The sequence below is a fragment of the Macrobrachium rosenbergii genome, chromosome 31 (genome assembly GCF_040412425.1).
Source record: "Macrobrachium rosenbergii isolate ZJJX-2024 chromosome 31, ASM4041242v1, whole genome shotgun sequence".
Lineage (NCBI taxonomy): Eukaryota > Metazoa > Arthropoda > Malacostraca > Decapoda > Palaemonidae > Macrobrachium > Macrobrachium rosenbergii.
In genome coordinates, this window is record NC_089771.1 from 13,317,884 (window position 1) to 13,345,383 (window position 27,500).

Genomic DNA, 27,500 nt, shown 5'->3' on the forward strand with positions numbered 1-27,500 from the left:
AAGTACGTTTGTTTAATAAGCGCGATCTGGCACATTCTCAGCATTTAATGGTCGATCACCTTTGACTTAGTGTGTCACTGGTGACACGTGTCCAAGAATGGAAGTTTCCATCGTAGAAGGCATGAAATATTTTGGTCCGTGTGAATCGGATTTTTTGGGCGTGTTAAACGGAGTTGTGAAACTGTATGTGAGTTACGAAAACGTCAAGTGCAAAGGGTTCTAGTGGAGAATTGTGCATTTTTCAGTGAGAGTCCAGACTGAAGGGACTCACTGTAACACGGGAATCGGAATTCCTTGTTGCTAAAAATGAGCATAAAACTTGCCCTTTGTTAGATTTGCATAATAAATGTCTATTTTCTGTATTCTGGGGTTTGATTCACACACACTTAGGTTAGGAGGTTTTCAGTAAAGTTGAGACGGAGAGAGAGAGCTGTTAGGGGAATCTTTGGTCATGAGCCACCAATGTTGCCCACTTGTTCCCGAGGTAAATTCTCCTGCCCTTGTATGGGGGGTGTGAGGATAATAGTTATCAGATAACCTTTATAACAGTGGTGGCAGCTCGATTCGAATCCATGCTGGAGAGGGAGTATGAATGATTGTAGAGATAGGTTTACAAATAGGGATAAATGGTGACAGGCATTTTGAGATAGGTTCAGTGCGATGAAGTTGGTAACTTGGGGATATAAAGAGAAATACCTTAGTTTTGCATTTATCGCAGAAGCAACCGCGTGAGTTAACTGAATTCATCAGTCTTTTCAAATTAGTGCTTTACCGCGATTCATGACATGCAGATAAGCTTCTGTGGTCTTTAATTGAGGTGTGGTTATGACGTCATAATTATCGGGTGTGTTTGCGGTGATGCTGAGGTGTGAGTGCAGGGGGAAAAAAATTGAGTTTTTCTCTTTTGAGTTTTCATGAACTACCAATGTTGACCACTGTTCCCGAGGGGGGAGAGGAGTGTGGGGATAATAGTTATCATATAACCTGATAACTGTGGGGGCAACTTGATTCGAATCCACGTCGGAGAGGGAGTATGAATGATTGTAGATATAAGTCTACGGATAAGGATAAATGGTGATAGGCATTTCGAGATAAGGAAAAAAAAAGTGAGTTTTTCTCTTTTGAGTTTTCATTTTGGTGTGTTTAAAATTTTTTTTATCTCTCTCTTGTGTGTTTTGTTTTTCTCTTATGGATTTATTTTGGGGTTGGAATAGGATAGTTATATGGGCTGACTTTATTCAGGGCTTTTCTTTGTTCCCTTATCGATTTATTCTTAGTTGTGTGATGTGTAGGTTGTAACAGATGGTTTGCTTATTTAGCGACTCAGCTTGGATTCAACAGGTGGTGCCTTGCACCAGGGTTTTTTTTTTTTCGTCTTTTTTGCACCGATACAACAAGCAATGGTGATATGGAATGGGGATTTTTCCTACTGTGATTTTTCTTTTTTCTTCCTTTTTTTTTTCTTGGGGATGACTTGGAGAGTTAAACTTGAATACAAGATGACCTTGCGCTCAGCTGTTTGACTGGGTTAATGTAGCACATATGAGAGAAGGGATTTGCTCCTGTGGAATTTGTGAATAATTACAGTTAAGGGGATATGGGTGTTTGGTTTTGGGTTTTGTTGGGTGTAAAGCATACTGTGTAAGCGTTTGATCGTATATGCATCTGAGATCAGGCCAGGTTTATTGGCCGACGAGGGGGTTTGTGCAAAACGTTAATGAGACTATGCCTTTGAAAAGGGGCAAGACTTGATCAGAGTTGAATGATAGTTTCAGTTTAGTTACAGTTAAGAAGGAAGTAGACAGGAAAATGGCAGGCAGTGAGACATCAGGTAATAAGACATTGGTCTAGAAGGTACCCACTTTTGCCTGGCCAATTCAGTCTTTTCCGGGCTTGGTGAATGGTGTTTTGCGACACCAAGTCGAGATCTTTATTGAGAGCATTCACAATCATTTGACTACGAAACGGATCACAGATGAGACTGATGCCTTTAATGAGGCGAAAGATTTTTTGGCTTTAGACGTGGGAGATATTGGGCAATGCTGTCGTAGCTTTGAATTTAAGAAATGCTGCACTTGGGATGACTTGAAGAAATTTCTACAAACTTTGTATAGGGTAGAGGAATGCAGTGATTTGGTTCTGGGTTTCAGGGTATTTTACAAAATTAGAAAACGACAGAGTTCAATGATAGATTTTAGCTCGCAATTATTTGATGCGGCATCAGACTTTGTGGAGAAATTTAAAGGTTCGAGTTGGGTATCTGGCAATTCTATATTGTTAGAAAAATTTCACAAGTTGTTGCATTTCTCCTGAATGAGGTGCCTGGCGTGATAGTGAGTAGTTTTGATGGCCCAGTAGAGTCTACATCTGATGAATCACTTATTTTCGCAAAATGTTAGAAAGCTCATAGTTGAAATGCCGGACAGTAGACAGCACATTTGTCAATGGGATGCCGAAAGCTACGATGGGGACTCAAAAGAACCTTTCACAGGGAGATTCAGGCTTTGCTTCCGGTGGGTTTGTGCTAAAGTAGAGAGTGATAGGAAATCTACAAATCAAACATCACAGTTTCGTTGTTTTAAATGTAATAGGTTGGATCACTCAAAGAAGTTTTGCCAAAATAAATACTCTGGGAAGTGTAGGAGTTCAGAGCATGTTTGGTGGTCTTGCCCTCACTCAAAAAGAGCTATGTTAGGCCAGTAACTCAGAATTTTGGTAGTAGCTGTAGGAAAGCTCCTCAGGAGGGATATCCAGAGAAGTCTAGAAACAGACAGAATTTTCACAGGACAGGACAGCCAAAGGGAGAAAGAATAGGATGTTAATGTCATATAGGGCTTTTGGGAGATAAAGAGGAACCAATAGCCTGGGTGAAGGGAGCTATAACTGGCTCTAGTATTTTGAGTTTTGTTGACACGGGGGCGATGTCAGTTTAGTGGGCTATGATTTTTATCAATCGGTGTTTTCCCAGTATCGGCTGAGGCGTTCAGATGAGAAAGTGTGTGATGTTCAGGCTCATAAACTGGATGTTGTAGTAGAGGTGGATATTGTTTTTAGCTGGTGAACCAGTTAATAAGGGAACCAGTTTTGGTGGTGAGAGGTTTTATCTTGGGTAATAAGGTTTTACTGGGGCATCCAACGTGTAATAGAATCCGTATTTCTATATACCCTAGTAAAGGAGGAATAAAGGTAGGGGAAACTGGGGGTTTTATCCTGTATGTGGGTGTTGAGGAAATGGAGGGTAATATATCTATTATGGGGATAATAACAATATAAGTGGGAATAATTAGGAAATTGTGGGAGATAATCAATCACAGGGAGAAACTGAGCCTAATGGTGAGGGGAAGAGGATAAAGGTGTTTTAACGGAAGATTTAATATTAGAGCCAGGTATGGTTGGTCTGGTCAAAGTGCAGGTGAGTGATTTAAAGGAGAATAAACAGGTGTGTGTGGTGGAAGGTAGCAGTGAGTGCATTTTCAATAAATAAGGAATCAAATAAAGGAGTGACATGGGTGGAATTGTTCAACTGAAATGATTCAGTTAGGAGATATCAGAGAAATACCTATATTGTAGATTTGGAGGAATGGAGAGAGGACACTGAATCAGTGGCATTAATAGGGGAGCAAAATGGGTTTTTGGAGGCTGGAATGGAATTTAGAAAGGAAATTTTTAGGAATCATTTGGGTGAGGCAGACTATAAAAGGTACATAGAGGGGTTAGGTGAGGTGTTAGCTGAATACGATGATGGTATTGCTCTGAAAGGGGATAAATTGATGTTGACTGATGTGTTGGAGCATCAGGTGCATTTAGAGAGGGGGACTAAACAGATTTATGTCCCTTCGTATAGGATACCTTTCAAGATTAGAGAGCAGGTTGAGCAAGAGGTTAACACGTGGGAGGAGGAAGATATAATTAGGCCTAGCTTGTCACCGTTTAATTTCCCGTTGTTGGCAGTATCTAAGAAGTATGGTTCGATCCACGTATGTATGGATTTTATGAAACTGAATGAGAAGAACGTTCCAGATAGGTATCTGGTGGCGTGTTTGCTGGATTTATTTGTGGAGATTGGAGGTAAGAATACTTATTTGTCAACTGACCTCATGCAAGGGTTTTTGCAAGTGACATTGAGTGAGGAGAGTAGGAAGTCTATTCCGAAGGGACATTATGAGTTTACTCGAATGACTTTTGGTTTGTCAGGTAGTCCTGTTACATTTGCGAGGTTAGTGAATATTGTCTTGCACGGGATTTTGGGGGAAAATGTGTTTGTTTATATGGATGACATTTTGATTAATGCAGATTCTACAGGGGAACATTTAGAAGTGCTCAGGGAAATCCTTAGGAGGCTTACAATGGCAGGTTAAATTAGCCAAATATGATTTCTTGAAGAGACAGACTGTATATTTAGGACATGTCATTTCGAAAGAAGATGTTCAAGTGAATGACAAGAAAGTCAGAACAATTGCGGATTTTCCAACACCAATGAGTAAGAAAAATGTCTGCTTAGGAATCACTATATCTCTGGGAATGGTGGGGTTTTCCCCAGATTAAGGGTGTGTATGAAAGATTTTTCTGATCAATTGTCAGCACCTTTGACTGATGAAAATGATAATATTATTGATTTGGGGATGATGTTTTACATTTTTTGTTTTCAAATATTATTTGGGGTAGTTATGTAAGCTTTTCAGAAAGTCAATTTTAGGCTTAAAATGAGTCCTCCAGTTTTATGGTTCCCAAATTTTTATTGTTATTTTTTCAATAAAAACTAACTACTATTGGGGACTGATGCCAGTCAAGAGGGAGTAGGTGTTTGCTTAATGCAGAAATTTGAGGGTAAATTGCATCCAATAGCTTTTTATTGCAGAAAGTTCAAGACACGAGGGAGTAATGAACAGTTAATGGCGACATTGGATAAGGAAGTTTTTGCAGTGGTGTCTAATTTGGTTCATTTTAAGATGTTACTAATAGGGAATAAAGTGGTAGTTCTTACGGATCATAAGCTGTTGTTGGGTCTTTTTAATAAGCCTGATCTGTTTCCTGAGAGGGCTAGGTGGTTTTTAACACTAAGCTTAAGCACATTGAGGATAAAAATAATGTAGTGGCAGATGCTCTTAGTGTGAATTTTGTGGATACGGAGGGTGAGCCTGTGTGGACAGTAACTGGTGAGTGTGTGGATTGGGAGATTAGTTTGGTGGAGAAGAAACAAGATGAAGATGGGGTTTTAGCAGATGAAAAGGTAATTTGTTGGTGAGCAGAATTAAATGTAAGTTAAGGAGTATGAGATAAGGGTGATATGACACAGATCGTGGTACCAAAAGAATTAATTACAGTGGTTTTGGAGATAGTACATTGTAAATTTTGTAGTCCACATTTGGGGATTGAGAAGACATACCAGAGGGTATGTGATAGGTTTTTCTGGGAAAACATGTTTTTTTCAGTGGAGAGATTTGTGAAGGGATATTCTGCGTGTAATACATCTAAACCGGTGAAGGTTACGTCGTGTAAATTGGAGTCTTTTCCTATCCCTAATAGACCATTTCAGAAGGTGCATATGGATATTCAAACGAACTTTTTCGAGTCAGTGTTTGGACATAAGCATTTGTTGGTGTTTATAGATGAGTTAACGAGGTTCATTGAGATTTTTCTATTAAAGAATAAGACGGCGGATGAGGTTGCGGTGACATTTTTTAATGGTAGGCTACATTTGTAGATATGGGGTCCCGGAGATACTTATCCTTCATAATGGGAGAGAATTTGTGAATAGAAGGCTAGAGTGTCTTGCGGAAGTGGTGGGGATACAGAAAGTAAATATTCTTCCATATAGGCCAGAAGATAATGGCTGTGTGAGTGTGCTAATAGGAAAGCGCTCGAAGCTCTTAGAGTTACAGTGGGTGGTAGTGATGAGAATTGGGATAGATGTAAAGATGTGGTTAAACATAGCATAAATACAATGGTTAGTGACACGATTGATGTCTCGCCTGTTGAGGCATTATTTGGTTATCCAGTTTGGGGTGCATTTGATTTGTTGCAAATACCTTCACGTTGTGACAATACAATTAAATCATTAATTGCTACAGTTAAAGAGAGACATACACATCTTAGTAGTAATTTAGAGTCAAAGACTCGAGAAATGGTCGCGAGTAGTAATGCGAAATTGGATGGCGTAAGAGATGCAGTTGGATAAGGTATTTTGAAGATTAACGCCAGAAATTACTTGAATTATAAGTTGGGTCCAAAATTTGACAGGCCATTTCAGGTTATAGAAGAGAAAAGGGGAAACAGGTTCGTAGTTTTGAATGAAGACACAGGGGTGACGAGATTAACACATTTCTAAGATTAAAAGGACAGTCTAATTTTTTGGGGATAATGAGTTTTGAAATGGGTGTGTTGACCGTGGAGTTTTTCAGTCTTTCTTTGTGTGTGTGTGTGTGTGTGTGTTTTTTTTTTGTGGGGTTAACCCTTAAGGGATGGGCTAAATATATATCCAGCACACCCCCAGACGGGGCAAACTTTAAGATTGGCCAGTTTAAGAAAAAAATACATCAATGGAAAGAGGAAGATATACCAATGCACATATATAGTGTAAGAAAAAAAATTCTAAAAGTTTTACCCTACCTTCCACGGGAAGTTAAAAGTGACTGTTTACTAAGTTGTGCATGTTTTTTCTTAATGATTTATTTTATTTTAGTTTGTAAAATTATAATTACAGCTCACACAACATCGTAACAGATAAGAACTAAAATCAGTAACAAATTCTGAGCATATTTGTTGCAAAATATTTATGAGATTTACTGAGATGGCGAGATGCAGTAACTTTTTGTGAGGTATACATGTTTTTTCTAATATTTCTTTGCAACATTACAATTATAGCTGACATACTATCATAAAAGATAAGAACTAAAACCAACAGCAATCCCTGGGTATATTTATGAGCAAATAAATTAAAAGATGTCTTGGACCTGCAGGGAGGCAGTACATACTTCACCGAAATCTCAAGGCATACTGATTGATGTCTCTCCCGTGCTGACGTATTATAGTTGCCATAAGTCATTTATGGGCCACTGAAGTGATATAAATATTTCTCCTGCTAAATTCATCCAAACAGAATGGCGCATAATATTAATAACTCATATGAGTTATAGATTACTCCGTCCGTTAGGGGGTGAGCAGTTATTTATGTTTTTTTATTTTTTTTGCGGATGCGGGGATTTATAGTATACTATTTGCCTGCATGGTGGCTGTGAATGCAATAGGCAAGGTTTATTTGTGACCGGGGTCGTAATTGAAGAGGATCGTGATGTTTGGCTCGATGATGATAGGATTGTCATGAGCGTGGAATTTGAGGATCTTGCATTGGCTAAGACAGAGTTGGAATGTTCTCAGAATAGTGTTGGAACGCTAATGAGGGCACGAGAGGAGGCGAGACTGGAACATAATATGTCGGATCTGTTAACACATTTGTTTTCAGAAGTTAGAGTTACAGCTGACAGAATTCAGGGCCTATTAAGGTGACAATTACGCGGTTTCCTGACACGAAACCGAATGGTATGAAACTTATGTGTGGTAGAACCAGGAGATGTAAAAGGGCAGTTCCTTTAATTGTGGTGGTGATGGCATTGGCCGTAGCAGCAATTGGTGGGGTAGCAATTACGAGCCTGATGAAGGTTGAGGTGTTAGAAGCTGAAGTAGCTAATCAGGGGAGAGTTTTGGAAAAGTTAGTGGGAGTAACGTAGAGTTGCGTGAGCGTTTTGATGATTTGACGAAGACGTTCAGTGTGTTACAAGTTATGGCTCGGGAGGTTTAGGGTGACCTGGATTTGACAATTGTTCTCTTTATAGTACATTCTACAATTTTAAATACTGAGAAAGAGACAGAATCGTTGCGGGCAGAGATCAGATCTCAAGTGAAAGGGGTAATAGTAGCATCAGAAGGGCGTATTTCTGACAATATTTTACCCTTGGGGGTGTTAGGAGCACTTTTGATGAATGGGGCTTATAAATGGCGGTCTAATATTATTTTTACTGGTAGTGATCTATATAGGTACTATGGGATAATAAAAGTATGTTTATCAGACAGGGGGTTAATAGTGGAGATACCTACTAACACGAAGGATCCATTTCATAGTTGTATCATATAATAGTAGTGTAGTGATGTTAGAGGGACCAGAGATTATGTATATAATAGGAGATAAGTTTCAGTCAGTAGCCATTGATTATAAGGTTAGGTGTACATTAGTTCATAATCAATATATTTGTGACAATAAGGGATTTATCTTGAGGGATATTATATTAGAGGACTGTGAGTTTGAGTTGACACATGACATGACTGTTACACAATGTGGATTTAGACCAGCCCCTAATAGCTACATGGCTTTGCTATTAGAAACAACTTCGGCAATATACTGTCACAGATGCAGATTGACAAGGCTTTGTTGTAAAGAGTCGACATCGTTCGTCTTGGAGGGGTCTCAGCTGTTCGACGGAGCATGCAGGGTAGTCTCTACTCATTTCTTGGTGATGAGTAGGCGTATCTACAACTCATCAGAGAAGCCCTTTATGCAACATGTCTGTGATTACCATTGTGCTGTGGAATTACCAGTCTTACCGGAGATTACAATATTGCTGCCATTGAACCGGATAGAGGACATAGACTATATAGAGTGGCGTCCTTGGTGCATTCCCGGTAATTATGGTTATCATGGTTGTGAGTATTATCCTGAAGTTAGGGCGTCTTTGCTGCTTCAAGGAGAGGCAGCTCCCACAAGTGCAAATGACAGTGAATCATGAAACTGCACCATAGTGATTGAATAAGAGTACTTCAGATCAAGGGCGACCTGTATGTAGGTGACCGAGCCCTCTTAATTCGGGGAGGTGTGAAGGTCTGAGGGAAACATGAACTTGTTGGCGATGTCCAGCCAATATGTAGTAGGAAGTATGTTTGTTTAATAAGCGCGATCTGGCACATTCTCAGCACTTGTTGGTCAATCACCTTTGATTTAGTGGGCCATTGGTGACACGTGTCAAAGAATGGAAGTTTCCATCATAGAAGGCATGGAATCTTTTGGTCCGGGGTGAATCAGGTTTTTTGGGTGTGTTAAACAGAGTTATGCAACTGTATGTGCATTACGAAAATGCTAAGTGCAAAGGGCTCTAGTGGAGAATTGTGCATTCTTTGGTGAAGCTCCATACTGAAGGGACACATTGGAACACGTTAGGAATCGGAATTCCCTGGCGCTGAAAGTAAGCAGAAAAACTTAGGAAAATTATTAATCTTTATGACTTTGCATTACAGATCTGATTGATTTGCAGTGATTAATATTTGCCTTGATTTTATATTTTTGTGGTTTATCTTATGAATTATATACTGTGGTCTAATGGAACCTTTGTGGGAATGAAACGGGGGCCGAAGTGACTGTTTTTTTTATTTATTTATTTTTTTTTTTTTACAGATCACAGACAAAACTTATGTAGTGGATTTTGGGGTTTTTTTTGTGGAAAGTGGGAATTAGTTCCTAGACATTATGATTTCTGGCAACAGTTTTATTCTGCTTCGGGATACAGTGCAATTGATTTTTCATTTACCTGTCCTTTGTTAGATTTGCATAATGAATGTCTATATTTTGTATTCTGGGGTTTGATTCACACACACTTAGGTTAGGAGGTTTTCAGTAAAGTTAAGAGAGAGAGAGAGAGAGAGAGAGAGAGAGAGAGAGAGAGAGAGAGAGAGACGCTGTTGGAGGCATCTTCAGTCATGAACTACCAATGTTGCCAACTGTTCCCGAGGTAAGTTCCCCCCTGCTCTTGATGGGGTGTAGGGATAATAGTTATCAGACAACCGGATAATATATATATATATATATATATATATATATATATATATATATATATATATATATATATGTGTGTGTGTGTATTATTAGTACATCTAACTCTGCTGTCTACTTCTTTTCTTTTGATAAATGACAGTCAAAATTACAGCTAATTTGGCTCTAAATACTGATACGTAGTACTTCAGGAGTTTTTACCTCAAGAAAGGCTATGTAGATCATGTGTTTCTTGAAAGTCTTAGTGCGGTATTACCAAATAATCCTGTACCTGCGAATGGTTTATGTTATAGGCTCTATAAGGTGGAGTTCAGTAAAACGATTCCCCTCTCCCTCCCAAATTCACAATTATGAGTCTCCACTCTCCTGCAAACATAATTTTACACAATTTTCAACACTCTACCTTAATTATCTCACTTTACTGTTTTATATTTCAACCTCCGATGACGAACGACCTCCCTAAGGTATTTAGGACGGGAAAAACTACTTTTTTATACTTCCTTTAAACATGATTTTTATTTTATAGGTCATAGAAAGTCGATAAAGGGGAATAAAAGTTCTATAAGAAGTTTTTATATCCTATACATAAAGGGGAAACTTTTTTGTGAGGCTAAAGTGGAATGGATTCCTTCTTAATGGGTTTTAGGAAGACCATATAAAATGGTTATAAAGAAGTAGGTTATATTTAAGGATTCTGCAGGTTTAGAGAGGTTTTCACACTCATTCGTACTGATCTAGAAATCCGTGTAGGAATTATTAATTTCTTTGGTTTCCTCTAATTTATAACAGTATTACAGATCATGTTCTTTTATTAAGAAGGCTGAGATAACCATACTATCCTCAGATTTTTTATCCTTTTTTTTTTTTACTTCTGTGGGAATATTTTCGTCAGGCGCCGAAATTATAATTCTGCTTCTTAGGAAAAAGACAATTGATTTTATTGCTGAACTCTCTCTCTCTCTCTCTCTCTCTCTCTCTCTCTCTCTCTCTCTCTCTCTTTGTGTGTGTGTGTGTGTGTGTGTGTGTGTGTGTGAATATGTACAGTGTATTTCAAATATAAAACATCTATCTCTCTCACTATCTGTTTTCAAAGGATATATAACTGCATAATCTTCCTACTCAAACTCTACAAACCACTAAACTATAAAGCAACCTCTTCCTCAGAGCTGGAAGAAAATAAAGCATGCGGCATTCGCACACACACTCTAGGTTCTTTCGGTGCTTAATCTTCTTACCACTACACAACGACGGTGATCTATTACCTCTCGGATGTTTACCCTGCAGGATCGAGGGAATCCCTTGATACAACGAGGTGATATCCTTTGCTAAGATAAGACAATACATGAGTATTATGTTTACTCAAACTATTTTTCATATATTTTTTCTAGTGTAAAATGGGTTCTTAGGTCGCTTCCCTCAAAGTACTGTTTTCATGAAGCTTATGTTAAACAGTGGGAAAGATTCCTCATTCCAATTTTGACTCATAACATTTTCATTATTTCCGTTTACCTGTGAAAATCAGGAATTAATGGATTACACGTTCAATAAAATTTAGGAATTTTCTTTATTTTTTCAGTTTATTTTCCGAAGACTTTTTTTTCCTTTGACACGTGAGTCCATTGCCTATCTTATAGTTCCATCCTTATCCCCTCTTTATTTTTGTTAAAATTAATTGCCTATTATTTTTCAATAACTCCATTTACTGGTTTAATATACAGGAATATAAATCAGAATGAATAAAAATTTGACATCCAGAAAATATTCTGAAGGTACAGAGAAAATAAAATTACAAATAAAACAGGCTTGCATTATTCACGCCCAAGTTATAAATCCCAAAACAAAAATACTGCAGGTGAAATCCCATTACTACCAGAGACGGCTGGACTTTAAACAGGTATAGAAGAAGGTTTGGCATTTTTAAACTTAAAGTGTAAACAATTCTCATAAATCACTAGAGGGAGAGTTATCGTTTCCAAGTTGGCCGTGCTGGAAATTATGGCCGAAGTGACAGGTCCCCCAAGCGAAAGAAAACTGCTATGAATTGTGACCCAGTATCAGTGGTGGCATTTTGGAAAAGCATTGTGGGTTTCATGTTTTGTGTTTAGCTGGTCTGGGATGTTTAATACATCTTCGAAGAAGCTTTTGGCTGATGTCTTTTACTCTCAATAATACTAGTAATGTGTTCAGTCACTGTATTTCAAATCGAAAATAATTTCCTTATATCAACGAAGGTTATGTGTTTCATAAATCCCCCCTTCTCTCTCTCTCTCTCTCTCTCTCTCTCTCTCTCTCTCTCTCTCTCTCTCTCTCTCTCTCTCTCTCTCTGATTTCCTAGTAATATAGGTTGAGAGACCGCGATTAAAGGCGTTTAGAAATTTATATTACGCTCGAAAATTAATAAAAACTGCATAGAATTTTCAAAGATCTGAAGACCATATTCTGACCGATTAGCTTTATGTGCAAGTAGATGCACATATCTTTCTTCTAAAGATTATCTTTCACGTGCAATGGATGTTCCATTAACTGGTGGGGAATTAAAATCAAGCTCTTTCAATAGGATATTTCAGGTATGTCAAAAGGACAGACCACTACCACGATGGACCTAAAACTCAGTCAGGAGGAGATTGTGTTTGTCATATTAAAAGGTAATGCCTTTGATTTATATGCAGTGTGTCACATTTACAATAGGCATGCATTCAAGGGTTATTGTAGACTGAATCATAGTAAAAGGTATGGCAATAATGCCAATTCAGTACGTATATCCAGCACTCCTTTCCTTATTGTTAAAGTAGAAACTTTCGTATACCTCATACCAAAAGCCACCGGATTTTTTCCCCACGGCGAGCTGAAAGGACAGTAAATTATTCAACTACCTTTTGCTCTATTCCTTCCAGTAATCTTAAATGGCTTTTTATTCATGTATATTTAATCTCCTCTCTCTCTCTCTCTCTCTCTCTCTCTCTCTCTCTCTCTCTATATATATATATATATATATATATATATATATATATATATATATATATATATATATATATATATATATATATATATATATATATATATATATATATATATATATATATATATATATATATATATATATATATATATATATATATATATTATATAATATATATATATATATATATATATATATATATATATATATATATATATATATATATATATATATATAATATATATATATATATATATCTACCTTTTGCTCTATTCATTCCAGTAATCTTAAATGGCTTTTTATTCATGTTTATTTAATCTCTCTCTCTCTCTCTCTCTCTCTCTCTCTCTCTCTCTCTCTCTATATATATATATATATATATATATATATATATATATATATATATATATATATATATATATATATATATATATATATATTATATATATATATATATATATATCAGTTAATGTTCCAGTGCTAAGATTCAAATGCAGTATGAATAAAGAATGACCTTTTGGGTGACAGTTTGGCGCCCTTATTTTAATCGGATGAAATACTTTCCATTTGCATTAACGCCATGGTAGAGAGCCGTTGTCGACCTACCTACGTGGAATACGTCTCAGGGGACATCACTTAAAATGCCAGGTAGGAATAGTCCATTATTTACTTTTTCCTTTTTTTTTTATATGAGAGCCAAAGTGGGTCTCGGTGACGATACCAAAGCGGAAAAATGCACCCGGATTTTCACGGAATCGTAGGATTCAATCAAAAGTGACGAGGTAAATAAAATCTCTTAGTGGCTGTGACGTATAACGATTTTATTAGTTTCAACAACTGACCAGAGAGCTTTGCAACGCCGTTTTGAGGTGAACCGTGCCGAACGAATGATCTAAATAGGGCTGCAGAGATACTGAAAAGAACTGACAATGTAATCACCCAGACCTTATTAATTTCAGTTTTATGTATTTTGGAAATAAGGTGATCTAAAGAAGCCAAAGGGTATTTTAAATATTTCAGAGTTCCCTTTATATATTATAGAAGTAGAATGCTTTTCCAGGAAATTGAATTAACGTGAGTGATGGTCACAATATATATTTATAATGTACCAAAATATTATGGATTATAACCGAAAATTTCTTTTATTAATTGGAACGAAAGACATAAAATAAATTTTAACCGTGTGATAAAGAACGATTATTATTATTATTATTATTATTATTATTATTATTATTATTATTATTATTATTATTATTATTATTATTATTAAAAATGAGTTACTAAAATATAGAAATTTGCATCAGCATACGAGATTTTGGTACCAAATTTGCAGAAAGGAACACACCATGCAACAATATTGCAGCAAAACGAAAAATAGATTTTAGGTACCATACATTGAATCAGCGGCTTAGACCATGAATTCAATGCATTGTGAATACCTCTTTTTTTTTTCCTGTCAGGTTCAAATAATTACCACTAAAATACACTTTACGTGGAGTAGGTGAAAACAATTTGAGGAACATTGTTACGGGAGAATTCAATTGTAATATTGTAATTGTAGACTAATGTATATAGTACGATGAACATTTTTAAATAAAGATTAAAGAAATCTAAAGAATTTGTCAGAAAGACCACTTGCTATTTCTGGAGCTTTCCCAAATGTCAGCTAACGACAGAGACAATTCATTTCACTTCAGGGAATCGGTTAACTGCCACAAAAATAAGATTAATACCGTATTTGAGGTCCTATATCTTTTACTCTTCATCAAATCAAAGAGATACGGATCCACTCATTCACTGAATACCTCTCTATCATTCGCTTCGCCTACCATTGAAGTTTAAATTCAGCCATAACATTCCAGGCTTAACTCTAATTCCAAAATATTCCAGCTGCAATAATTCAATCCCATTATCGGCATTTTATCAACGTCAGCATTTTGTTAACGTTGACGTTAATGAAGACGATAAATAATCGTTAATTACGTTGCTATTGCACGGTTTTCCACGTCAAAATTGATTTTGGGGGAGGCTCGGCGCAAATGATGCTGTTGTTTTTGGAAAAATGCATCTCTAATAATGCTGTTGGGACAGCTGCTTTGTTAGGGAATAATACACGGCTGCAAAATGATGCTGTGCAATTGACGCCATTGTCAAAAAAAGTTTTCTGAAATAAACCGAAATTGTAATTTTTTCCAAAGCTAGTGTCCTAACTGGTCAGTTCAAAATATTGATTACACATACCAGTCAAAACCTATTAGATTTTCTGTGCTGGAAATACAATTTGTGTCGGTCAAGGAAAAAGTTGTTTCCTGAAATACATCGAAATTGTGTCATTTTTTCCAACGATAGAGTGTCCCTAACTGGCCAGTTTAAAATAATAATTACAGACCCATCAAAACCTATTATATTTCCTGTGCTGGAAATAAAATTTGTGTCAGTCACAAAGGGGAAAACAATGCAATGGAAGATCAAGTTTGGGCCAAACGAAAAGGGCTGGGTCCTATGAGGTCATTCAGCTCTGAAAGTGAATTTAGAATAAAGAGGGTTTTAAAGATGTAACACCTCGCAGTTGCACCATGAAACAACTGTTAGAAGAGGGTGGGAAGTAAGCTGGATGTAAGAGAATATGAATGGAGGTACAGTAAAAAGGAATGAAAGGGGTTGAAGCTAGGGGCCGAAGGGAAGCTGCAAAGTAACTTGAGTAATGCCTACAGTGCACTGCGTGAGGTGCACTGACGGCACTTGATCCTTACGGAAAAGAAACTTAGTGAGCAAACACGACAAAGGTACAGTTTATAAGTCAGTTCTTCCGGATGTAAATTGGATAAAACATCACATCCAACTGTAGGACAAACTTAAAGATAATAACCTTTTCAGGCGACGACACAACTCCCATCGGGAACAGGAAATAAACGAAGCTCTCTGGCGAGAATTGTCTTTTTGTCCAGAATGCTTTTATTTCAGGCGGAATTGTCTTTTTTTCCAGAATACTTTTATTTCTCCCGTATAAAACAATTCCCCCTTAATGGAACTCTGACAAGATCATAGTCATGGCCAGCGAATCTGAAGATTTCGTTATATCGTCGACTCGACTTGCTCGTCAACGGTGCGTCTGATTTCGTGTGTAATAATAATATAGATATGAGATAATTGTACAAATATACAGTTAACAATGTCATATATTGTGGATAGAAGTTTAATTTAGATTTCTAGGAGCGTTACAATCGCTGACTGATATCATCTTAATTTATTGGTCTACCAGCTACTTTTACAATACGCACTATATATATATATATATATATATATATATATATATATATATATATATATATATATATATATATATATATATATATATATATATATATATATATATATATATATATATGTGTGTGTGTGTGTGTGTATATATATGTGCATGTGTGTATATATATATATATATATATATATATATATATATATATATATATATATATATATATATATATATATATATATATATATATATATATATATATATATATATATATATATACAGTATGACATTTTTTATCGCACCGTGATTTATATACAATCATGAAGCTACAAATGTCGTTTAATATCAAATTCACGCTACCTCGAGAGTATCTCCGATGGAGAATTATCACCGAAGGGGAATTTATATAAGTGATAAATGAACAGGTACCACTGGGACGCGAACCCTTGACATGGACCCATTCAACGACTCCAGTAGACGTTACCACCGCGCCATCAAGAGAGGTATAAATCATTACCGAGTCTGCTGTACTGTTTTTCCCCGTCGTGAGCGGGGAAATTGTACTTAGCCTCGGCAATGACCCACCTCCGCCATGATAGTTCGTTGGTACGTTTGGAACACGCAGCTCTTATTATGAAATTTTTTATCACACCGTGATTTATATACAATCATGAAGCTACAAATGTCGTTTAATATCAAATTCACGCTACCTCGAGAGTATCTCCAATGGAGAATTATCACCGAAGGGGAATTTATATAAGTGATAAATGAACAGGTACCACTGGGACGAGAACCCTTGACATGTACCCATTCAACGACTCCAGTAGACGTTACCACCGCACCATCAAGAGAGGTATAAATCCTTTGTAGCCCTCTGTGCTTAACTGTACAGAAACAGCACAGGGAAACAGGAAGCATTTAAGGAGCAGCTCCCTGGGAATTAAGTTTTTCCCATTAAATGAGTCAGGGTTAGTACTTTCCCTCACTAAGCCTCTATAAGCAATTTTTTAATAAGCTGATTTATTTTCATGAGACATTCATTCTTTGGCTGATCCCTCTACTTCCTGCACAGGATCTGCGTTCCCAGGTTGAAATCTGAAAATGCCCGTAGCAGGAATTAACAGGAATCGCCCTCCTCAGCCAGGACACCTGAACCCTTGGGGCATGGAACACCATTCAGGACTCCAGTAAAAGCTGACACCAGTGTCATCAAGGAGAAGCAGATAGTACATTTGAACCAGCGACATTTGTAGCTTCTGAGTATATGACCTCCGAGTGATCCGTCTCTCTTGTCTGGCCCAAGACTGAATAACACCTTATCATCAGAGTGCTACCTGAAGTGCCACTTGTAGAGGGTCCCACTTGCTTGAGAGCCATTTTATCCTGCAACCAAGGAGCTTCACTTAGGGAATAAAGGTACTGTGCGATGGAGAGTGTTCGGTCATTTATCTATTACCCTTATCTCATTTTGTTGTCTTTATATATATATATATAAAGAAATAGGCTTGTACAGTAAGTCAATAAGGCATGATAATGAAATCATTATTAATGATGAAAAACTTATAGAAATTACGCCAAATAGAATTAATTAATAAAGAAAAACATTTACCGTAATAGTCAGAGTTGCAAAGATTGCAAAGTATTACGCACGAAAAAAATAGCAATATTTGCATATAGATCTTGTTCGTTGTTAATGAAGGAAGGATTGCTTAGACTCTGGTCGCCTGTTCAACTCTCCCGAATGTCATTCTTTTGTGCTAAACGTTACATTAAGCATTAATGGAAAATAGACTTTAATGAGGAACTTGATATTGCTGTTTGCCAATGAAATCTTTGTTGTCTTTTTCATTTTTATATAAAGCTTTGATTTTTACACGGGTGTCACTGAAAAATATTAATAATTAAATTTCTTTCTGATCTGAAAAATTATTTAAGAAAAATTATGATTATTATCATTATCCTGCAAGTAAATAATTTGCAAATAAATAAAATTTGGGTCATTTATCACCTTATCTCATTTTGTTGTCCTTTTCCTGTTCTCAATTATATATATATATATATATATATATATATATATATATATATATATATATATATATATATATATATATATATATATATATTTAAAGAAATACATACAGTAAGTCAATAAGGCATGATAATGAAATCATTATTAATGATATATAGAAATATATTAATTAACAAAGGAAAACATTTATAATATATAAAGATTATATATATATATAAATTGTATATATATATAGATCTTGTTCGTTGTTAATGAAGGAAGGATTATATATCTGGTCGCCTGGGGAGAATGTATGTGTGTGTGTTAAACGTTACATTATATAATAAATATATTTATGAGGAATGATATTGCTGTTTGCCAATGAAATCTTTGTTGTCTTATTCATTTTTATATAAATTTGATTTTTATACGGGTGTCACCAAAATATTAGTAATTAAATTTCTTGTGATCTAAAAATTATTTAAGAAAATTTATATATATTTATTATAAATAATTTACAAATAAATAAAATTAACTTTCTATATATATATATATATATATATATATATATATATATATATATATATATATATATATATATATATATATATATATATATATATATATATATATATATATATATTATTTATGTATATATGTACATATCATGATACAGTTCTTATCCACTTACATATTCACCATGAAAATCAAGTATATTTTTAACCATACAAACAACCTCTTCGAAATACCCAATAATCTGATAGCTTATACGTAAACAGTAAATAATTTGAGGAACATTTGAAGCCTTGCCCACTCGCTTCGTCCTTCCATCCTCGTCTTCGGAATAAGGTTTTAATTAAACGACACTGCCTGTGATCCAATTTGCAGTTTAATCCATTCAACTCTTTCTCTCTTGGCTGGGCCTCATGGGACCATGAGGGTTTAATTTGGGACCTGGCGTCCTCCAAGATCAAGACTAAAAGGGGAAAAGATTTTTTCTCCTTTACTTGAGAAAGACACTCAATTTATGAAGGTTTTGTTTTTATTTAATGATAATATTCGTGGATTGATGATTGTCATTTTCGTTTATGATACTTAATGATGTAAACTAAACTATATAAACGAAGATAGAAGTATAAATAAGAATATATATATATATATATATATATATATATATATATATATATATATATATATATATACACACACACACACACACACATATATATATATATATATATATATATATATATATATATATATATATATATATATATATATATATATATATATATATATATATATATATATATATATATACTAGACCACCGTGATTTTAGTTTGCTGTAAAAGAAAACTATTGTGCTGGCTTTGTCTGTCCGTCCGCCCCCTCAGATCTTAAAACTACTGAGACTAGAGGGCTGCAAGTTGGTATGTTGATCATCCACCCTCCAATTATTAAACATACCAAACGGCAGCCTTCTAACCTCAGCTGTTTTTATTTTATTTAAGGTTAAGGTTAGCCATAATCGTACTTCTGGCAAGGCTACAGGTACCAACAACATGGGTCACCACCGGACTGTGGCTGAGTTTCATGGGCCGCGGCTATGAGTTTTATAGGCCGTGGCTGAGTTCAGCACTGGACAGAAAACTCGATTGTGCCGAGGAAACTTCGGCTCATTTTTTACTTGTTTTTATTGTGATGAAAAAAGTAGCATTTCCATACCCCCGTTTATACATCATGGCATCTTGACACCATTCCATCATATATCTTGCCTAGACCACCCGTGGCCCATTGGATCACTTTTTTTATTTACTTATAAATATATATATATATATATATATATATATATATATATATATATATATATATATATATATATATATATATCGTATCTTGTATATGTATGCTCATAAACAATAATAAAAATAGCAGTAGCAGCATTTAGTGGAGACGGTCGTGTTGTCCTGTGGGGAATGGTTGGCCATTTTTAGTTTGCACATGATTCGAGAACTTTATGATCCAAAGATCACAAATCAGGGTGATCCCAATTTTTTTCCCCACAACCCGTTTTTTATGGGGGTGCCTTCACCCCAGTGGCCCCCAAATAGGGCGACTCGGAAAAGTGCTGTATATGATTGAGTAATACCACTTTTTACGGGTTTTGAGAGTGAGTCCAATGGTAATGTTATTTTTGCATAATTTGTATACCATATTAGTTGCAAGTCTACGGCAGCACCAACCCCGTTGACGGAGGAGGAAGGGGGAAGGGGAGGGAGAAGGGGGAGAGAAGAGGGAAGGGGAAGGGGAAATGGGGAGGGGAAGGGGAAATGGGGGAGGGGAGGGAGGAGTGAAGGGAGAGGGGAGGCAAAAGAGAGGGGGAAGGGGAGAGAGATGGAACTGGGAAGGGGATTAGGAGGGAAGGTGAGGGGAGAGGAGGGAAGGAGGAAGAGGAGGAGAGGGAGAAGGGGAGGGTATGAGAGGAGGGTGGGAAGGGAAGGGAAGGGGAGGATACAGCTAAATTAACACTTGATCTGTGTTTGGGGAGGGGGAAGGGGAAGAGGAGGAAGATAGGGGAAGGGAAGAGGAGGAAGATAGGGGAAGGGGAAGAGGAGGGGAGGGGGAAGTGGGAGGGGATAGAAGAAGAAGGAAGGGGATGGAAGAGGGAAGGGGAGCGGGGGACAAAACTAAATTAATACTTGATCGTGACCTCCAGTGTGCAAACAAACGTTTAGTATAATATATAGTTATATATATATATATATATATATATATATATATATATATATATATATATATATATATATATATATATATATATATATACTGTATATATATAGGATCCGTTGCAACATGTACAAAATCGTCAAAGGAAATTATTATATAATAATTTTACTAAAGATATGTTATGTTTCGTTACTACAAATATATTTGAAATTGTTACAAAGGCCAAACGCTAAAAGAACCAATTAGTAGCTGAGTGGGTCATCTACCGTGAATAAACACTAATTAAAACTGTATTTTCAAAGTTACCAAACAATTTAGCTATATAGTGAAATGAGAATGATTCATCATATATACCTAAAGAATGTATGAATAAAGGACGTAAGGTTTAAATCGCCATGCCATATTAACATTCATCTTTACTTGTCAAAGATAAAACTATGAACTTTCAATAGAGAGAGAGAGAGAGAGAATGAAACGAAAAGCGAAGACCATTTCCAGAACATTTATCAAACCTTATCTGTTTCCCTTCCTCCCATCTTCTCTTGACACTTTTCTACAGTTCCTGATTCCGTTCATTCGTTGTTAATGGCCATATGCAAAAGGAATATATTTCCGTTGCATATCTTTATCGCTTAATAACTTGTGACAAGGAGGATATATATTTCTTGAAGTTTCGTCGTATTGCTGTGACTGGATATATAAATTGTTCTACTACATCAAAGTTATTATTATTATTATTATTATTATTATTATTATTATTATTATTATTATTATTATTATTATTATTATTATTATTATTTCCTTTTGCTTCTCGTCCAGTCTTCCTGGGAAGGACGAGTCAGTTATTATTATTTTTATTATTATTATTATTATTATTATTATTATTATTATTATTATTATTATTATTATTATTATTATTATGAAATGAACAGGGGAATCCATACGGTGAGAAAATATAACGTTATCAATTTTTCTGGAGACAAATTCGTGAAAGAAAATATATTTATTTAAAATTTAAATTTACTTAAAAGATAAAGATAAGTTATAAAATCAGATTATAACAAAAAAATTATAGGCATATAAAATCTCCATGATAACATCTTTCGAGATAGAATCCTCCCCCTTAGCTAGGTCATGATTTAATACATTCATTTTTCTGGCCTTCTACTTGGCGTAAACTTTCATTGCAATACTGAAGTCACATTATCATCTTTTGCAATTTTGATCCGAAACTGAATTCATATAACAAACGAGAGCGAAGTGCAATACCCAGGCGACAAATCTTTCCATCTGTAAAAAATAAAGGATTTAAAAAATGCTCCCTTGGCATGTGGAATATTTGATAAAATTTTATAAAACTGGGAAGCGTTTGTCAGGTTTAAAAATGTTCTTCCATCTCCCCCTTTCTTTCTTTCCTTTTTCAGTCTCTCTCTCTCTCTCTCTCTCTCTCTCTCTCTCTCTCTCTCTCTCTCTCTCTCTCTCTCTCTCTCTCTCTCTCCTCTGCATTGGCACGTCATATATAGATTTATTTCGTGAGTTTATGCGTGCAAGTATGTAAGACGTGTATATATAATAATCCTTGTATTTCAAACGTGCATGAAACTGGATTTGAACACTTTACAAACAGCATAAAAATTAAGCATTTTATTTGAGGTATCTTTAGTAATAACATTATAAAATAAATAATATTCAATCATAGAACAGAAGTTAACTAAATCGTCTTAATATTATATAATTTAATCTTTCATGATGCATTTCTGTAGTTCCGAAGTTAAACAGCATTTCAGCATCCTCTTGCCAAATAAACATGGATTTTTAGAATCATATTTCTATGTTCTATTTCAAGTGATATGAACAAAAGGCTTAATATCATTTAACTCGCTTTCTATTACATTATGACCCGCACTGCTCTAAGTAAGATATAATAATATTACACATGATATGCTGTAGGTACCCTACATTGTTTTCACTTGCATGTAGGCAGTGAATTCAACTTGTAGGCTTCTCCTGCGCTCTCCCTGCATTTGAATTGCACTCTGCTAAAAAATATCCTTTTATTTTCATATTCATCTATAGTTCAGTCAACAATCTATTGACCCAGTCCTTTTTAAGTTAATATTGTCACTGTAACCACTGTTTCTCAATACAAAGCGGTACAAATTTTTCAGGTGTTGCAAAAGGAAAGTTTAAAAGCTAATTGTTCTTCTTCTGAGTCACTCTAAGAATTTGCCATTTGCCGTCTTCCATCACATCAACAACATATTTAGCTTTGAGTAAAATGCTATTCGAAGGGTAGGCCTACTGAAATCGGCCTATCAAGGGACCAGACACAAGTAAGTTTTCTATCTCTTTTGAAGTAATATTCTTAGAAATATTCTAAAAGATCAGTTCATTACTGTCAACAGGGCTGATGAAAACTGTTCCTATAAATAAGGGGTATATTGGTATTTTCCCCGAAGGAAGAAATATAAATTAAGTTTTAAACATAGGTGTTAGTGCACTAAATACCCTTTAGCAACCTGAAAGGTGTCTCTAGGTCACCATCGGTTGATGGCAGTTTATGATATGTTGATAACAAGAATGAGGTAACACTTTTGAAGGTATTGATAGCACTACTTTTTGTTACGATCTCCTATACTTGGTTAATATTAGGTCAAAGTAGCGAGAGAGAGAGAGAGAGAGAGAGAGAGAGAGAGAGAGAGAGAGAGAGAGAGAGAGAGAGAGAGAGAGAGAGTCCAAATGGTTATACTCTGAAAATATTGCACATTTTTTTCTGAAAGTTACAAAAAACACGAGAGAGAGAGAGAGAGAGAGAGAGAGAGAGAGAGAGAGAGAGAGAGAGAGAGAGAGAGAGAGAGAGAGAGAGAGAGAGAGAAATCGAAATTCAAATAATGTACGTTTTCTTCTGAAGGTCACAAAAAATCAGAAAAAGAATAAAAAAGCAAAAATCTCCCGATTCAATTTCATTTGTAATACACCCCTTACAAAAGCCATATTGAATGGCTGAAACAACTGTAGGGGGTTTAATAAAAATAAAATGGATTAGTACGGATTCTTTGAACCTTCAAAATTGCTTTTTGCAGTTGACACCTTATGGAAAAAAAAATCTCTGAAAAAATCTGAAAGAAAGCAACACACACACACATAGAGAGAGAGAGAGAGAGAGAGAGAGAGAGAGAGAGAGAGCAGAGAGAGAGTTTATAAGAGCCATCCTGTTCAGTTTATAAGTCCAGACAGACAGAGAGAGAGAGAGAGAGAGAGAGAGAGAGAGAGAGAGAGAGAGAGAGAGAGAGAGAGAGAGAGGGCAATTCTGTTCAATTTATAAGTACCATCCAGTAAAAGCCATAGTGACAGAGAGAGAGAGAGAGAGGGAGAGAGAGAGTGAGAGAGAGAGAGAGCAATTCTGTTCAATTTATAAGTACCATCCAGTAATAGCCATAGCGACATAGAGAGAGAGAGAGAGAGAGAGAGAGAGAGAGAGAGAGAGAGAGAGAGAGAGAGAGAGAGATTCTATCCAAGTAAAACCAGGTGAATTGCGGTAAACCCGTTCATATGCAGAAATACGTATTCAGAAAGCTAAAGAGAGAGAGAGAGAGAGAGAGAGAGAGAGAGAGAGAGAGAGAGAGAGAGAGAGAGTCTATTCAATTTTCCAAGTACATCCTGTAAACTGAGGTATACACGTTCATATGCAGATTCAAATCCCATAAAAGCAATTTCTCGTAAGTGGAATAAAGGCCACGTAAACTAAATGAAAAATAAGCTAAGCGGAGACACCTCCCCCCCAAAAAAAAACGCTAAAATAAAACCAGTTTTTTACAACAGGCAAACATGGGCCTGAGGTGGAAATCTGCCACAAATATATATACACACAGACACTGAGAGAGAGAGAGAGAGAGAGAGAGAGAGAGAGAGAGAGAGAGAGAGAGAGAGAGAGAGAAGAGAGAGAGACATTAAAAGAAGAGAGGTTACATTTTTGCCCGCGGGTGTAAAAGTCCCGAATGTTGGAAGTAAAATTCTAAAAAATGTGTGAAGAGAGAAAGAGAGGGAGGATAAAAATCCGAGCCAGTTGCTCGGAAGAGTTTAATGTCAGCTCTCTCTCTCTCTCTCTCTCTCTCTCTCTCTCTCTCTCTCTCTCTCTCTCTAAATCCACTTCAGTTACTGCGCTCCGCTGATTGCCTATATTGCACGGTTGCACAAGACGACGCGAAGCTGCATTGCTCGAAAAAATAATGCAAAATTGAATAAGCAAATTTAAAGAGAGGTTTGTTTGGATTCTCAAGAATAAAAAAGGAAAGAAAATGTATTTAGACGAATCAAGAATTATGTAGAAATGATCTGTTAATTTTGTTTTTGCATGAGACGTCGGATAAAAAAAAAAAAAGCGTTGTAGAAAATCATAATTGTCTCAGCTACATTAATTTTGTATGCTTTATCATTTTTAAACTTTTGTACGGGGATTTAATTTCTTTCCTTTTAATTAATTTTCATAATGATTCTCCCTTCTTCTAGTTAAGGAGGATATTAATAAATTCTCAGAAGTTCACTGATAAGTTGAAATATTTCCCAAAAAATTATATAAGAAGTTGAACTCTTAAGTAAACTGGTATTTGCGAATTAAAAATAAATCATTTCCTCGCTCATAATGTCCCCATGATTGCAAAATTCATTCTTCTCTAAGAGGATGGACGTTCTGTGTAAAACTCCCTTCGATGCAAGACCTGTCTGAAAGTATATGAAGAATTATTTTTCTTTGAATGTTCCTCACGTTCTGTTATTGTCGACTGAGAAAAGAAAGAACTCTTCTAATGAATTTCCCAATTTTCCATCTCTTATGTAAAACCTGGATTAATTCCAGCGATTATAATTCTGCCACACTCGACCTATCCAACAGATCTTTTCTTTTATTTTAGTCATTCCTCTTTCCCTACAGCCGTACGCGTTAGTTTCAAAGTCTCGGAAATATTGAATGGAAGTTAGATATTAGCAATTTAATCCAGTGAGTCACTCTTAAGCGCTATCGACAGCCATAACTCCGATTCTTCTACGACGTTTTTTTCAATTTCCTGAGTCATTTAGGTGGCACGTTTTTTAATTAAAAAATACCTACAAGAACCTCTTTACACTTAGGTTCTCATTTCGTTATTCCTAATTACGAAAGACTTACTAAGCGCACTCCTGAAGAAAATGATTACCTCGTGATACAAGAAAGAGTTCTCGTAATAAACTTTAAAGCGGAGTTTCATTTCCACGACCACGTCATGAAAATTAATTAAATTCTTGAAGACCCTGTTTCTGAAATTGAACAGGAAATGTGTGTAAAGTAGAAGATAATAATAATAATAATAATAATAATAATAATAATAATAATAATAATAATAATAATAATAATAATAATAATAATAATAATAATAATAATATCTTTAGTTTTTATTAAGGTATTTACATAAATCATAAACCAACGACAACATTAAACCCAAATCTTCAGACCAAAATGATTTCTGAGATAAAACCAAAAAACATACTTCGAAATTCAGTTCTCTAGCTAATAATAATAATAATAATAATAATAATAATAATAATAATAATAATAATAATAATAATAATAATAATAATAATAATAATAATATCATTCTTCTTATTACGGTACTTAAATAAGTAATAAACCCATAACAGGAATAAAATGCCTAAATCATTAAACCAACATGGTTTGACAAAAACAAGTAATTGCAATTAAACATCCAAATCTTCGCATCGAAATGATTTAGAAGACAACCCCAAAAACAAAAACAAAAAGAGTCTCTTCAGATAATCGGCCAAAACTCCAGAACGCCGAGACGAAGGTTTGGACCATCTTCTTTTAGGAGGAACATACCAACTTTGATCCGGAAAGAGCATGGAAAGAAAAATGGAAGAATCCAACCTTTCCTCCTTTCTGCTGTCTGAGATTTTCTGTCGGGCGTCTCTGCTTTATGTGAGGAGGTCATAGGGATCAGTGTCCCTTCCTCCTTTCGCTTCTGCTGAGGAGGAGACCTGAGGAAATGCTGGAGAAGTCCAGCTGTTCTTCGACAGTAGTTGGGGGAATGACCTACTAAATATTACGGATTTCGGCCGCATCTCTTTACTACGAAAGCGCGATCAGATGGGAACGTTATGGGTGAAAAGTATATCTTGGTACAAAAGAGACAATAAATCCAAAGGCTATTTAATAATAACACCAAATAAAAGATGAATAGAAATAAGGGTAGAAAGTAAAATTTTTGAATGAACTGTTTCCTGTGTTATTACTTTACTTCAGAAGGCGATATGATGGGAATATGGTAAATTATGGTTTATGGATGTAAAAAGAAATAAACCAAAGGGTTGTTTAACAATAAAACTAAATGAATTATTAGTAGAAATAAGAGTAAAAAGTAAAATTGTTGTAATTGATTGCTTCGCTAAAACATTTTGAGTAAGAATTGTCGAACGGTTAAGAAAATCAATGACATACAATTAACAAAAATGGAAATATTATGGTAAAAAATTGTCTATGGATTTAAAATAAAAGAAATGAGTCAGATCATTGTTTAACAATAAACCTAAATCAATTATTAGAAGAAATAAGAGTAAAAAGTAAAATTGTTGAAATTGATGGTTTCCTTAAAATATCTTGAGTAAGAATTATCGGCCACTCGAGAAAGTTAACGATATGCAATGATATACAATTAAGTCATGATATAAAATTAACTAAAA